Here is a 14,636-nt window from a genome sequence, read left to right as displayed (position 1 = left end):
ACCACTCATTCGTGTGCACCACCCCGTCTTCTTCCTGGAAAAGCACGGGATGAGAGAGCGGAGAAGGCTCAAAGGGATGCACGCTGTAACCCTTCAGGCATGCAAATGCAAGGGGGCGATTTAAGAGCAGCTGCATGCAGACAACTCTGCTGGCCCTAGGTGTGACAGCCTTTTTGCCGAAACTCCAGATCTGCTCTGAGGGAATGCAGCCGCTGAGGAGGCAGCACCCAGCCCTGCCCCTTGCCTGCTCTCGGCTCCTTTCTTCTGCTGTGCTGAAAACTCTGGTGAGAGGCAGAACCTGAAGCCCAGATTGCTGCTACTGGTTAAACTTTACTGATCTTTGTTTGTCTAACGAGGACGAAAATAGAGTTTATGACAAAGTCGTACCCATAAATGTGAATACAGTTCACACACGCCCCGTCCTTTGGTTTCCCTGGCACCTCAGACAAGCACTTGGGACTAAGATGAGTGTGGAGGGACATCTCCCAGCACATGAAGCACGGCTCTGTTCCCTGCTGGCTCCTGAAGCCTCGCTCCTAGAGCAGAGGAGCCGGGGTACCATTAATGCACACACAGCCCCTGAGGCACTGTCCTGGTTCCTCCTGTAGGACCCGCCTACTTTCACAGCCTCTCGCCAGTCAGCGAGAAATTCCCTCTCCGAGGAAGGGCACAGCCCTCCTGCGGGGTGTCCCGCTGGCCACCTACGCCCGATGGTCCCCAAAATCCACAGGGACCTTCGGGGCCTCCCGCTCTCCCTGCCACGGGGCTGCAGCCGAGTTTAACCCTTCCCGTACACCGCGGCCACCTGGGCGCTGCTCGTCTCTCCTGGTGCCCGGGGGCGGAGGTAGAGCAGAAAGGGGATATCTGGAGCCCCCCTGCCCCGCAGCGGTGCAGGGCGGTGGCCACCGCGCCTCCGCCTCTCTCCGGCTCGGGCTACCCGGGTACCGTGGCCGGGGCGGGCACCCCGCTCTCTGCGCCGCCGGCAGCGCCGATCCGAGCGGCCGCCGCCGCCCGCGAACGCTGGAGGGGGCTCTCGGCCGCCTTCTCCCGCCGGCGGCTCCCCCTCCGGGAGGGGGCAGGGTTAGGGGAGGGAGGTGCAGCCGCGGCAGAGCGGCGGCGAGCGGCGTCCAGTTCCCGCTCCCCCGGTCCGCGGGCGGCAGCAAGACCGGCCCCTCCGCCGCCGCCTGCCTCCCTTCTCCTCCGCGCCGGCCCGGTGGGCTCCCCCCGCTACCAAGCCGGACATGGCGACCCTGCTCCTGCGAGCCCCTCGCTGTCCTCCTCTCCCTGCCGCCGCCGCTCCTGCCGCCGCCTTCTCCTCCTCCTCCCCGCGGAGCTTTTAATGGCTCGGACCTCCGGCGGCCAAGCGCGACTGCCCCTGCACCAGCCGCAGCGAGGAGAGCCGGCGGGAGCCCGCGCCGCCCCAGCCCCGCGCACGGTAAGGGCGGCACGGCAAACAATGGGGCCGGGCGGGAGCGGCGGCGGGTGGCGCCCGCCCCGCCGGGCACCGCGGCCGGGGCTGCGGGGCGAGCGGCGGGACCCGCCCGCGGGGCGGCCGGGGCGGGCGGCAGCCGGCGGCTCCGAGCGCCGCCCCCGGCACCGCCGCCCCCTCCCCGGGCGGTGACAGCCCGGCGGACACCTCGCTCGGCCCCGCGTAATCCCATTACCACGGGTAATCCGCGGGCAGGCTCCGCGCAGAGCGGCGCTCGGACCACTCGCCCTTCCCCGCGCCCCCGGGCTACCGCGGCCGGGCGCAGTCCGGGCGGCGGCGAGGGCGGCAGCGCAGCTCCGTGCCTTTTGTTTCGCCCCGGGCTGGGACCCGGCCCCCGGTGCCGGCGGCGGGGCGGGAGCCCTGGAGGTGCCGGGCGGAGTTGTAGGGGCGGCCCGGGGAAGGGTTTAGCCCGGCCGGCAGCCGGCGGGGAGGTGTCGCTCCGGGGGGCGTGCGAGGGCAGCGCCTCCCTCCCGCCTCGGTTCGGGGCGGTCCGGAGGGGACGGGACGCGCTCCCGCTCGCTCCTGGCCAGGGCCACCACCCCGGGTTTCCTGAGTGGCTGTAGCGGCTGCAGCCGCCCGGTTCTCCCTCACTCCCTCCCTCACACGCAGGGGTGCGCAGCCAGGGGAACTCCGCACCTCTGCCATCACCTTGCCCGTGTCCAGGCTGGCGAGTTCGCCGGTTCCAAACCGAACGTTGCCTTCTTTTCGTTATGCTCAGACTCAGAGAGCCGGGAAACGCTGGGCAAAGTTTAGCGTAAACTGCAGCTTATTTCCAGAGCGGGAGCTCATGTGCGGTAGGCCTTCTCAGCTTTTGTGATACGGCTGCTTTCTCTCTTTTCAATGCACGCGTAAACTCCTTGGAGTTGATTTAAAGTTGCCGGATTTGCTTGATTGCCGGCATGAAATTACTCTGTAGCGTATCTTTTTCGGTCACAGCCTTCTTACTTGGGTTACCTTCAAAGAGATTTGTCCCTCGAGAGTGGAAAGGTGATTGCTCTAAAAGAGCAGCATCGATCAGCTGTTCTGTTACTCATATCTCTCAGGTAGCTTGACTCCTGCTCCACATTGCTTCCAATTCACAGCAAGCAGCTGATACTGGACTCAAGCCAAGAAAAATAAATTTCTGGAGCAGGTCACTTAAGAAAAGCCCCGAAAGTTCTCTTTGAATTAAGATACCTCTTTCCTCTACCTTATGCAAGAATTGTGATATCTAGCTAATTGGTGGATCTGAGCCTTTTAGAAATGCTCCTGCCTCCCAGGAAAGTCTCAAATCCTCTTAGCTGTGCCTCACGTGTCCGACCTGCCGGGCTCTGGAAGCTCGGGCTTGGCTCACAGGACTGGAGGGAGCTGTGTGTGCTTACCCTGCCGTGCACATGAAGCGAGCACCGGGCTCCTGGTGAGAGCTGCTCATTTTTCCCCTTTTGCCCTGGCCTTCTCCAGTGTCAGAAGTGCCCAGCAAAGGGTAACAACTCTTGTGGCTCAGGAGTCCCGCCAAATGTTTGTGCTTTCCAGTTGAGAACTTCATTCTCTTCGATACGGTTTTGCTCCAGGATTTGGCAGACTCTCTTTTTCTTTGCAAATAACAAAGATGAGGGGTTATATGTAATATATTGAATTACAGTGGCTATTTTTGAAATCTTAGACGTGGCTGTATCAGTCCAAACATGGTGCAAATTCTTCTATCCCTATGGAATTAAGTTCAAATGTAGAACTGCGGATCCCCGTGGAAGGCATAGTTGGCAGTAGGGCGAGTTTGTCATCATGAGAAGGGGTAGAAACCTGTATTTCTCAGCTTGGTTTTTTGCAATAACTTGTACAATCAATTAAATGACTGTTTTTCTGCACTCTGTTTTTTGAACAAACCAAACAACTAGGAAAGTAGACAAAATATTCAACAGCAATGTAAAACTTCAAAAAGTCAAAAGCTGGTATGAGATTGAATATGTAGTATCTAAGCTTGACTTTTATTTAATGGCTGGACTTCAAATTGGATTTTTTCCTTTTTTTTCCCCTCGGGTTGACAGTGTTCATTAGTCATTTTGTAATCAATATCTTTAAGCATGCTACTTGTAACCAAACTTTTTGAAATGAAATTGTGGAAGATAAATGACCTGAGGGGAATCACCACTTAAATGTGATGATTTGAAACAGGAAAAAGAAAGACTTGCCCTATGAGATGTATTTCTGCATTAAAATTCAGATAGAGAATTCTGAATTTATAGAGTTACTCAGTAAATTTTCCCTGCTGATTTTTAGATTAATTAAACTTAGTAAAAAATCCAAACTTCCACTTAAAAATTCATGTGTGATGATAATTAGCAGCTCTTCTAAAAAGAAAATATATAAAAAATTTTGACATTGATGAATATGAGGCTGCCAGTTCTGGCAGCTTTTTAGATAATGTATGCTTTGTGATGGAGCTATGCAGAAGCAATGCTTCTCTGGTTTGAAATATCCTTACATTAAGTCTTTACTTGCTCTTGGGCATGCTTTTCTTAAGGGGACTGACTGCTGTGGAGACTCCCAAACTATGATGTGTTAGGGCATGGAGCTGGGGAAGGTGGTTTCCATAGTGTCTGCAGGGACAAGTAGGCTGTTGGGCAGAGAAACCCCAGGGCTAAAGAATCAAATGTTCATCACCAGCTGAGCTCATCCCCTCAGGTTTTACAAGGTAAAAGAGAAGAGTTGGCTGTTCCTTGCTTGTTAGTGGTTGTCCTTCCCTCTTTCCTGAGACTGGAATTTGAAGTGCAGGGCAGTGCTCTGACCTTGGCCTCTCCTCTGCTCCATTTGGGGAAAGGCAGATCTGCATGTTGCTGACTGCAGCGGGGATCTGGATCCAGAACTTCCAGAGGATTGACTCAACACATCTTTTTAAGCTTATGTTCATATTTAGGAAGTATTTTTTGTAACTGTAGGATTGGGTTACAAACCCTGATTATATACATAAGCAAAGCTCTTAGTGGAGGCTTTCAGCACTTGAACCTCTGTGTTATTAATCTTGGTTAAATTCTAGTGCTGAATCAATGTATTAGCATTGTACTTTTCATGCTGCACTGTTAGCATTCAGGACTAAACTTACTGGGTTTGGTTTCTGGTTTGATTTTATTCCCCCAACTGTTTTTTCATGGTTCTTGTCTTTGCCAGTGCCCTTATTTTATATTGGCTTTTTTAGAAAAGCATGATAAAAATGCTGTTTATTGAATTTGGGTCCACCAAACAGTTCTGCTTTTTCTGTTTCTTCTTTTAGAAATTGGCATGTTTATCTTAAACGGCCCTTTCCAGACTCAGTTTCTTGACTTTGAAAGGTTGCAGTTTGTGTATTTTCTTTCTTTGGATTTTTCCTTTTTTTTGCGTACTTTTTTGACTGGCTGAGTAGATGGTGAAGTTTGTAGTTTACAGATGGACCACTGAACTCAGGCGTAAGGGAACGGCTTATTTTTCTAGTTGTAAAGGCACAGAAGACTAATTACAGAGGTAGAAAAGGTCATCAGGCTCAAGTCAGCTTTGAATTTGTGCAAAATGTCAGTAAATTTTGCCTGCAGAAATGTAGGCAAATCAGACAGTTAGATCAGTCTTTGTGGGTTGTGGGCACTATCTTCTTTGTCATCAATTGCAGCATGATGAGCTTTCTGACCTTGTCTGTAATGATGCAGACTTGATTAAATGTTATGAGAAAGGAAAATATGATATGCCTTTTGGGGGATTTGAGAAGCAGGGATGATCCTTTGCAACTACATTTCTTTTCCCTTATTCTGGAAATATAAATGGAGGAAATTGTTCCTCATGCTTGGTTGTCAAAAAGGACTCAAAGAAAAAAAGAATGGTGTCTCTGTTAGCTGGTACTCAAACAAAATGAAGCTTTGTTGGTGAAGTTCAGGAAGGTGCTAAAGTTCTGTTTTCTGTTGATCTCATGTGGGAGCTGATTTTTGTAGTGTGCCCTTCAGTGTTAAACAGTGAAGTCTGTACAGCAAAATCTGGTTTTGTGTCACTGTATAATACAGAGGAAAAAAAAATTTCTCAAGCCATGAAATCTAGATATTGAGGCTTTCAGAAGATTTTTGTACAGTACCAGTTTGTTACTAGGCATGAGGAAAACTGGGGGGTTGGGTGATATTTTGGTGTAAGGCAGGGATGATGTTTGCAGACAGCATTTTCTTTCTCAGCTTATAAATTGGGTGTAGTGATAAAAGCCCCCTGGAAGGTGGGAGGCTGTGTCTCTCAGATGCTGCTTCCCTTACTGGTGCTGCCTTGCCTATGCTCTGCTCTGGTGCTTGCCATTAAAATCAGGTTTTTGGTGTCAGCACTGGCAGTTGCTGACCTATGGCACAAGATTTATCAAATGTGTAGCAATGTTAACAATGACTACTTCAATCCCCATTTCCTTCCAAATATGCTGTCCTGGGGTGGGGAGAAATTAATGGTTTGGACCTTGCAGGGTGACTGAATTTGCCATAATGGAAGTATGTTAAAAAGCTATTACACTCCCATTTGACATGTGATCCTGCTGTCTTGTAAGGCTCTCTAAATTGCTGTTTCAAGTTCTCTTCCTTGTTAGGGGTAACAGAAGTGAAATGTTGTGCAACCAAAGGGGACATTCCTCTCCTCCCCTAGGTATAGGTCTCCACAGAGCATCTATTTCTGTAACTCCAGGTATTGAGGTGTATAATACACAAAATATTACAGAAATTCAGCAGCAGGAGCTGTGTCCCATGGCCAGTTTTATCTGAGGAAAAGCTGTGACTTTCTGAGCAGAGATACCAGTATCAAGCCATCCTTGTTTGAAACAACTGTGCTTGAGCTCAGGCACTGTGCTTGGTGTACAGAGGGAATATGGCATCGCTGCCTCAGGGACTTGGGCTGTCTTGCACAAAACATTGCTGGGGAAGAACACACATTTTTGTCGGTCAAAAGGTGACTTACTGGTAAACTGGAAACCCTAGCAGTAACAGGAGGGAGTTGGTAATGTTGGGTGCTTCCTTTTCTGCTCTGGGGCTGCTGCTTCTGCTGGCCACCACTGGTCTTTCTGCATCTTTCACGCCTGATTATTGCAGGCCCAGTAGTTTGATCGCTGGTCACTAATAATACTGATGACTGTGTCTCCTTAATCAAGGGAGTCAGTCACCTGCACCACAGACATGGGTCAAGAAAACATTTGTCAGTGTATTCTGACAGCACAAAGGGTCTATCTGCTCAGTAACCTGAGTGCATTTAACTGGCTCTTCCTATGCCACATTGGGCTGCATTTACCTGGCTCTTTCTATGCCACATTTTTCTGTTGGTTACACTCTTCAAATAATTTATTTCTGTGCCTGGATTAAGAACCTGAGCTGCAGATGTTATGTGTTCACTCTTTCAACCTCTGAGTGTTATTTTTGGATGTGTCCCAGCCTCTGTCTCTCCACTGAACAATACTAAAGGTGTTCTGCAGGGACCTTTGCTAGCCTAGCAATGGAGCACAGGCAGGCTGCTCATTAGTCTTTTATGTCTCTCCTTATCAGCTTTACTGAGAAACTCCCTATCGCTTTGGTTGCACATGTTAGAATAATTAGGCTTCCTGTTCAGCAGGTTTGTGTGGCATTGATTTTGGCCTGAAAGTTCAGGGGAGGGGAAGGATACCATTAAATTATATGAAATAGGATACCATTAAATTATATGTCTTCCACGGTTGCCTTTTTTCATTCTGAGTTGGGTTTAAAACATATTATTGCACAAAGAGAGGCAGAAATCCCAAGCAGACTTTAATGCTACTTAAAAAGGAGGTGGTTTCCCTTGCATTAATAAATAAGTGAACATAAATCTTAAATTTCTTAGAGGAAAAGAGGATGTGATGATTTCACTGTTCAGTTGGAAGAGAGCTTCTCATAATTTGGAGGCTCTGGGATCACAGCAGGTATCAGACAGACTTGGAGCATTTCCCTGGCCACCCTGGTCTTCCTATGATTATGGGAAAGGAGGATGGGATGTTGTTTGGGGATTAAGTATTTTTTTTTTCTGTCCATCTCTCTTGTATTTCCAATTATTCTGGAGTTTGCTGTTGCTTGTGGCTTACCATCAAAGTGAACTTAATTTGATTTAGTTTTATTTTGTTAATTCTCTACAGTCTTATGATTGTAGTAACAGTGATTACAGCTGAGGAGTCTGAACAGCTAGTTCTCTGTATAATAGCAGTGTCTTTTTCAGATTAAGGAAAAGTAGGATTTGTTTAGTTTGTCCTGCCTGAGGTTATTTTCTCGAACATTCAGGCTAAAAAGGAAGGTAAAGTTCTTGTAAAAGTAAGAATCTACAGAAATTATATTGATTGATTTTTTTTTTTCTTCAGGAGTTTTCTATTTTCCAGGAAATGGTTAGTGTTCAGGCTCTTAAAAGAACATGAAATATTAAAGGGAGAAATGGAAAGGGGGCATTCAGTTGCTGTACCTTTTAGAAAATGAAGCGTTTTTGAACTAAATAGTCCCCGTGCATTTTAGAAGTTAAACTTGGTGTGAATCTCTGAGATTAGCCTCCTTAGCTAATATTAATTCTTTTTCAATTTGAGGACCTCAGCTGCTATTTTATCATGGTGGGAATTCCTCCTGAAAATCTGTTTTACACTGTGTTCGTAAGACCTAAACCCATTGTGTTTGCCTTTAACACATTAAACATTCAATAGTGCTTTTTAAGCAGAGGCATCAATTAGTGCATGTGGGAAGATCAACTCTGTGGTTATGCCATTGTAGCCTGTGTTATTCATTAGCCATTTTGGCTGAATTGACTGGTGTAATATGGAAAATAACATTGTTTAATGTTTTGGTGCAGAGTGCCATTTTCCCCTCCTGTGTCCTTTGAAATGTTGATCATAATTTTCAGTACTATGAAAGGGAAAATACTAGAAGCCATTAAAAAAAAAAAAACCACAAAATGAGCAAAAAGGAAAGTGTATCTACAATGTGAGGTCAGTAAATATTAAACTTGAAGCTAGCAGAAAATACCTTCAAAATGTCTTAATAGCAAACAAATAAAAGAAAGTCAAAGCAGATGGTGTGATAGTATTGCAGTGGGGAGAAGGGCGAGTGACTCTACCATTTGAATGCAAAAAATGTTTTAAAAGGCATTCTAATTAAGTGCTGCTCACAGCTCTGCTTTTAATAGTAATATTTGAATACTGAGATAGGTCCCAAATGGTACAATTCCAAGGGTGTAGGATCCATTTGCCTAAAACATGTGAGTCGGAAGTGAACCTCTAAGAGAAGCATTTCTAAACAGACCTGTGAGAGAGGAGAAGCTTTTGCTGGTAACTTTATGGGGCAGCCTTTTCCATCTCAATATTTTTTTTCACGCTGTTTACAATTAAGGCTTGAACAGTAGTGCTGCACCTTTGTTTCTGAGTGTTCTCTGTCTGTACCTCAGTACACTGGCAGGCAGCTTCAGCCATGCCAGGCAAGCAGTGAAGCTTAATTAAAAAGTGAGTGGTGGGTAGAGGAGAGACTCAGATCCCTGCAGCTGCTGCTGGAAGTCACTTGTGCTGCCTGTCAGCTGTCCCTGTGGCATGGGCATGTGTGTGGCTGGGTGGCCACACAGGTCCTGTCAGGAGCTAATGCAGCCTCCTGCCATCTAATTAGCAAATTAGTAAATAGGACAGTGTCAGGAGAGGGTCTGGCAGGACAGGGAGGGTGTGGTGGAGCCAGCCACGCTGGCTTTTCACGCCATGGGGGCTGAGGGAAGAGCATCACTTGTGTGGAGACCAGAGCATCACTTGTGTGGAGACCAGAGCATCACTTGTGTGGAAAGCAGTGGCTGTTACTGGCTCTGTCACCACGCATGAGCACTTCTACATGGTGGCTCTCAGGGGCAGGAAATAAGTGTGGCACTGATGAAGCCTGTTCAGAAAGTGACATCTTCATCAAAAACCTTGCCCATATTGACACCAAGCACAGTTTCCCACAGTTATCTGGGAATGCTTCCTGCAGCTGTGAAGTTGTGTGACTTTATCTAATGAAGTTCCGAAGTGATGATGCAGGAGCTGGATATCTGCATGATTTTTAACTCCTGCTGTCCAACTTTTTAAATGCAAATCAAGGACTATTACACATTCTGAACCAAAAAATTATTCACTGGGCAATGCCCTGGACTCAAGCATTTGTGCCTTAATTTTGTGTGCAGTGTGTGCACACTGAGGCACCAGAGGAAGGAATCGCTGGAGCAATTTCTAGTTGTAATAATGCTTCAAGGATCATTTGAAGCAATGGACAAGCAAATAACACTTGAGAAAACCCAACACAGGGAAGCCATTCCTGTCTTCCTGAATGAAGAGAATGTGCATGATGGAGGTGAGCTAGGGACTAAGAGCAGCATTCTGCAAGTATATGACTGAAATATTAGATCATTGTTGTGATGGAGTAGGGTGTGCGTATGTTTTTCTACACCTGATGAGAAGAGGGAGCTCAGAAGAATTTTCTTTTTCTGGAACCAGGATATGGAACCTTTTCATTTTCTCTGCTTTAAAAAAACCCTATCAACCCAACAGTCTATATATTCAAGAAAATTCAGACATACATCTGAAAGCATTAAAACTGAAGACACTATTGTTCTTAACTGAGTATTTGCTAGGGTTGCTTTGACTCCCTTAAATCCGTTAGTGGAATTTCTTCGGGCAGTATATAAAACTATTAAATTTTATTTCAAAGTTCTTTTCCTCAAAAGTGAGACTAATGTTTGAACATATATGCATTGTGTTATTATTTGAAATATTTAAAGCAGAAAGTAAGTGATATAAGGAGACCAGCCAATACACAGAGAAAGAATAACATATTAAAGAATAATTACTAAAAGGTGGAGTAGTTAGCTGTAGAGTTGGTGAGCTGTTTGAGCATGTACCACAATAGGTGGATATAATTTTTTCCCTTCCTGTGTCATGTAAAGAAAATAACAGAGAGCTAGGTATGCCTCTTCATCCTTGTATTTGAATTTTCTGCATGATCAGTGTGATATGAGGATATTTAGAGCTGCAGGGTGAGATAAAGTCTGTCCATCAAGAAAGCTCAAAAAATTTAATTCTGGTGTAAACGTAATTCAATAGGAAAAATCCTGAGGAAGGTGAGGATGGGTCTGTATTGTACTTTTCTGCCTGCTTTTGTCAAAACAAAATGCCTCCTCTAACCTGAACAAAGTTCTTTCCACTTAAAAACACACCAGTATTTGAACTGATGCTTGGATGTGTGCCATGAAGGGAAAATGGTAGCTGTACATCTAAAAAATGTCTACAGAAAAATGTAAAATGTGCCTGGAAGTTTTAAAGCCTTGTATCTGTGGCAGTTTTTGGGCTAATCCTAGAGAAGAAAGAATTTCAGAAAAAAAGGTGATCTGAGAATGGTGCCATCTTGGCAAAGAAAATGGGATTTGGAGACATGGAAGACAAAATTAATCAGAATAATAGCTCTAGCTCTTGCAAGGAGAATGAGTCTAGTAATAAAATTAATATCTGAGAATTAATTATGAAACCAACCTAATTTTTTTTTATATATATATGTATCTCAGGACCTAAGAAGAAAATCAGCAGGTTACTCTAGGACTGTTCTGCAGAGGAGCTTCCAGGAATGGAATAAGAATATCTGACTTTGTTTTCTCATGGAATATTTGTATCACAGTAAGCAAACCCACTTCACTAGTGTGCAGATGTGTCCTGTTGCAATCAGGTGACAGTTTGGTTCAACTCAGAAGAGTCTGAAATGCCTGAGAGCTGGATTGTATTGAATCAGCTGGGTAGAAGTTCCCTTAAGTCTTTTGGCAGTGTCTAACTTTCATGAAATAAAATATGCTGCAGCAATTTCTGGTTTGTACGTATGTATGTTCACCAGTGAGTGAGTTTATTTTAAGCATGAACTTGCTTGTTTATGGAAAACCCTGGGATAGCCTTGTTTTTTTCACTAAACTTCCAGGTTAAATTTAATTGCAATTTTGTCAGGAGGACAAGCTAGTCTGGTTGCTTTTGAATGTGTTCAAAGAAAGTTTCATAACTCCTTCTTTGGTATTCCTCCAGTAAGGCCTGATCCTTTTTTTATCTACAAAGTTTAAAGCTTGAGGGAACAATAAAGACTCAAATCAATTGGAAGTAATTGCAACTAGATCATCAGCATAGTTTTGTTTAATTTACTGTGTTTATTTAGTGCTCTCCTGTTGAGGATGTTTAATCAAATTGCTCGTGCTCTAAAAGACTACGGGGAGCTATAGCAACGGCCCAGGTGCTTGCTTTCAGGGCTGTATCTTATTTATATATAAAGATAAATAAAAAATATGTATATATGTACACATATATATATGTATTTGTGTTTGAGAAACAAAGATTTTTCATATCTGGTGCAGTGGCTGGAATGTTTCCTCTGTAGCTAATCATGGGGACAACAGGGGTCCCACTTGGCTGTGTGCTTTCCCAGTGGTGCCAGTCTTGTATTCCACAGATGCTCTTCAGACATCAAGAGAGAGGAGCTCTGCTTTTAATTTAAAATCACACAACAACATCGGTAAAAAGAGTTCTTTAAATACAGTGAATAAGACTGTGTTAGTAGCATGTCTCTGCTATTTTGGAATAGACTTTGCAATAGCCTTTAGAAGCTCTTGGCTCTGTGTTTATTGTTTGTACTTCTTGTTTAATTGGGCAGTGTGCTCATCTGCCCTCCTTGAGGGCTGCGGTGTGCCTGGTGCACTGTGAATCCTTAACCCTCACGTTTGAGGGTGTCTGTACTGTGGGACAGCTTCAGGCTGTTTTCTTCAGGGAACAACATGTGATGGCGACAGTTGAAAAGCAAAAGTCTTGACCTTTGAACACATGGAATGTCATGAGGGATTATCCCTACCCAGCATGCAATTAGTTGGTGTTAGAGAGAAAAACACCAACCCATTTCTTTGTGCCAGTTTCTTTTGTTCTCCCTTTAGTTCCCCTTCTTCTGCCTCCATGAAATTCCCATATGCATAGGCTGTTAGTGTTTTAGCAGGATTTGTGGGATTTTTTTCAGATTCATTAATAAGGCTGAATTTCTTTCAGGGTAAAAGAAAAAACCTGATGTCAACTGAGGTTCTGAGATTCTATTTCTGTATGTCATGTGTGCTGCTGTTGACATACCAGGAAGAACAACTCCTCCTGTGTTAGCTTTAATAACAGTTTATTAAAAAAACCCCAACCAAAACAAACCATACTGTTGCTATTGTAAGGCTGATTAGGGAAATGTATTTGAGCACTTGAAATTAATGAATCTATTGCTTTTCTACTATAAATAGAGGGAAAGGAGTTTGCCATCTGAATAATTCCACTAATGAAGGTTGGATGTTACTGATGCTACTTTTTTCGGGTGTTAAGGTTTATTTGGTTTTCTCCAAACCAGGCTATATTGATTATTTGTTCAGTATTAACTTGTTTTCCTTCTAGAATTCTGTTCATGTTTTAATTTCTCAATTCCTCTTTTGTTAATGCAGTTACTATCTGTGACAGCATTCCATCATATTTATCCTTAATATCCATAGTATTCATCATTTCCATTGATAAGGTAAATATAGTGGAAGGACACACTGTGTATGTTTTTTAAGTTTCAGTAAGCTTATAGCCAAAACTACTTCTGACATGGAGTCCTGGAACTTGCAAGCAGTTTGTTTATATCTTCAACAAAAGTGTAAGTATGTAAGTTTTGAGTAATACTCATTTTCCATTAGTCCTACAGCTTTCTTAACAATAAGGAAGGAATGCACATCCTTGGAGGCTCATCTGGCATTTTGATGGCCCAATAAAACTTCAGGTTTTTTGGCATGAAGCTTTTAAATGTAACAGATCTTGTATGTGATTGGTATGATTTAGACTGCAAATGGCAAGCCCAGATTTGGAGAGTTATCTTAATGGATGTTTTAAAGGCTTTTTTGCTCCCCTGTGGCTGAATACAGTCAGTTGAAAATGTTCTTTGTGATCATCACAAGATTCAAACTTAATGTTTCTAAAAAGTTCTGTTCTTTGTTGTGTAAGTTCTGCATATACTTTGTTCTGTATGTATGATAAAAATGCACTGATTTTGAGACAGTTATCAACTATTAGAAGAATATGACTATTAATGATCTGATTTATTTAGATATTTATTTTATTCAGTAGTTTTTTTCCATAAAGAGAAATAATCCTTTTTTTCCCCTATGGATTTACAACTCAGTATCTTTTTCTGTCATTTAACATGATCAGTCATTTACTTTGATCAGTAAACACTTACCTTTTACTCTGTAATGGACAGTCCCTTACATTCTGAATGGTAATTATCTTTGATATTACATGCTTAATTTTTTTCAGTGATTTGTAGTATGTAGATTCATGATGATTCCATTGTCTGCAGAGCTGTACTTTCAGTGATTGACTAAAGGACAAGTTTTAGGTAATTACAGGCTAGAGCCAGTGTTAGTAGAATCTTGGCAATGGGCTTTTCTGTATCCATAATCTAGTTCAAGGGTGCTCCCTATAAGGACTCAAGTTTTTGTTCAGGCATCTTTCAGATGTTTGAAATACCACTACTTCCATTAAAAGGAAAAGAAAAATCTACTTCATAGTTTGTGATCTTAGTGTTAGGGATCTTCCCTGCTGGTAAACTGGTCTAGTTCTAACTGCTCTAGTTTCTTCCTAAATCTTTAATCTTTCCACTCAACTTGCAGACCACATCCCTTACATGCTCCCACACTTCATTATTCTGCAGATAGTTTTGTTCTCTTGCTGCTCGGCTGTGTCAGTCTCCTCTGTTCCCTGGGAAGCTTTTTCTCTACCCTGGGTTGTCTATTTCTAGAGCAGGGAATTGTTACCTTGGGGACAGAGCACTTCAGGAGGACTCACAGTGAAGGATTTTTCTTCCTGGCAGCTGGATTTCCAGAAAGATCATGAGTAACCTACTTACTGGACCACTGGCATTAGATCTGTCGGTCTCTCTTCTGAATTTTAATAATTTTTATCTCACTGCTGTCTTCCATGATACAGGAAATACTAAATGCATTTGTTTTCTTGAAGTGTAATTACTCATTATTTTTATGCTGAGCTGCAGCAGTTTGTGATTAATAACCTCAAGGTTCCCTTTTGTTACCGTATGCTTAGTCATTTTATCTGTGTTAGTAAGGCATGATGACCTATTTTGGTTAGTATGTCTGGCTTTTGAGCTGC

At 44.0% G+C, this 14,636-nt stretch overlaps 1 protein-coding gene across 5 annotated transcripts in view; it reads left to right on the top strand.

Annotated features, from left to right (window-relative positions):
• Positions 1-1,125: 1,125 nt before the first annotated feature.
• FARP1 (FERM, ARH/RhoGEF and pleckstrin domain protein 1) overlaps positions 1,126-14,636 on the top strand; it is a 201,341-nt gene continuing 187,830 nt past the window's right edge. For 2 of the 5 annotated variants that reach the window (XM_054655038.2, XM_054655037.2), the window contains exon 1: positions 1,126-1,435. The gene's annotated coding sequence lies outside the window, so the exon portion shown is untranslated. Of the gene's footprint in view, positions 1,436-2,136; positions 2,284-14,636 lie in introns of those variants that run through there. The other 3 variants (XM_054655036.2, XM_054655035.2, XM_077173546.1) reach the window with 2 other exon arrangements.

Source organism: Agelaius phoeniceus, chromosome 2 (assembly GCF_051311805.1).
Source record: "Agelaius phoeniceus isolate bAgePho1 chromosome 2, bAgePho1.hap1, whole genome shotgun sequence".
In the NCBI taxonomy this organism is placed as follows: Eukaryota; Metazoa; Chordata; class Aves; order Passeriformes; family Icteridae; genus Agelaius; species Agelaius phoeniceus.
This window is presented reverse-complemented; position numbering and strand designations above follow the sequence as displayed.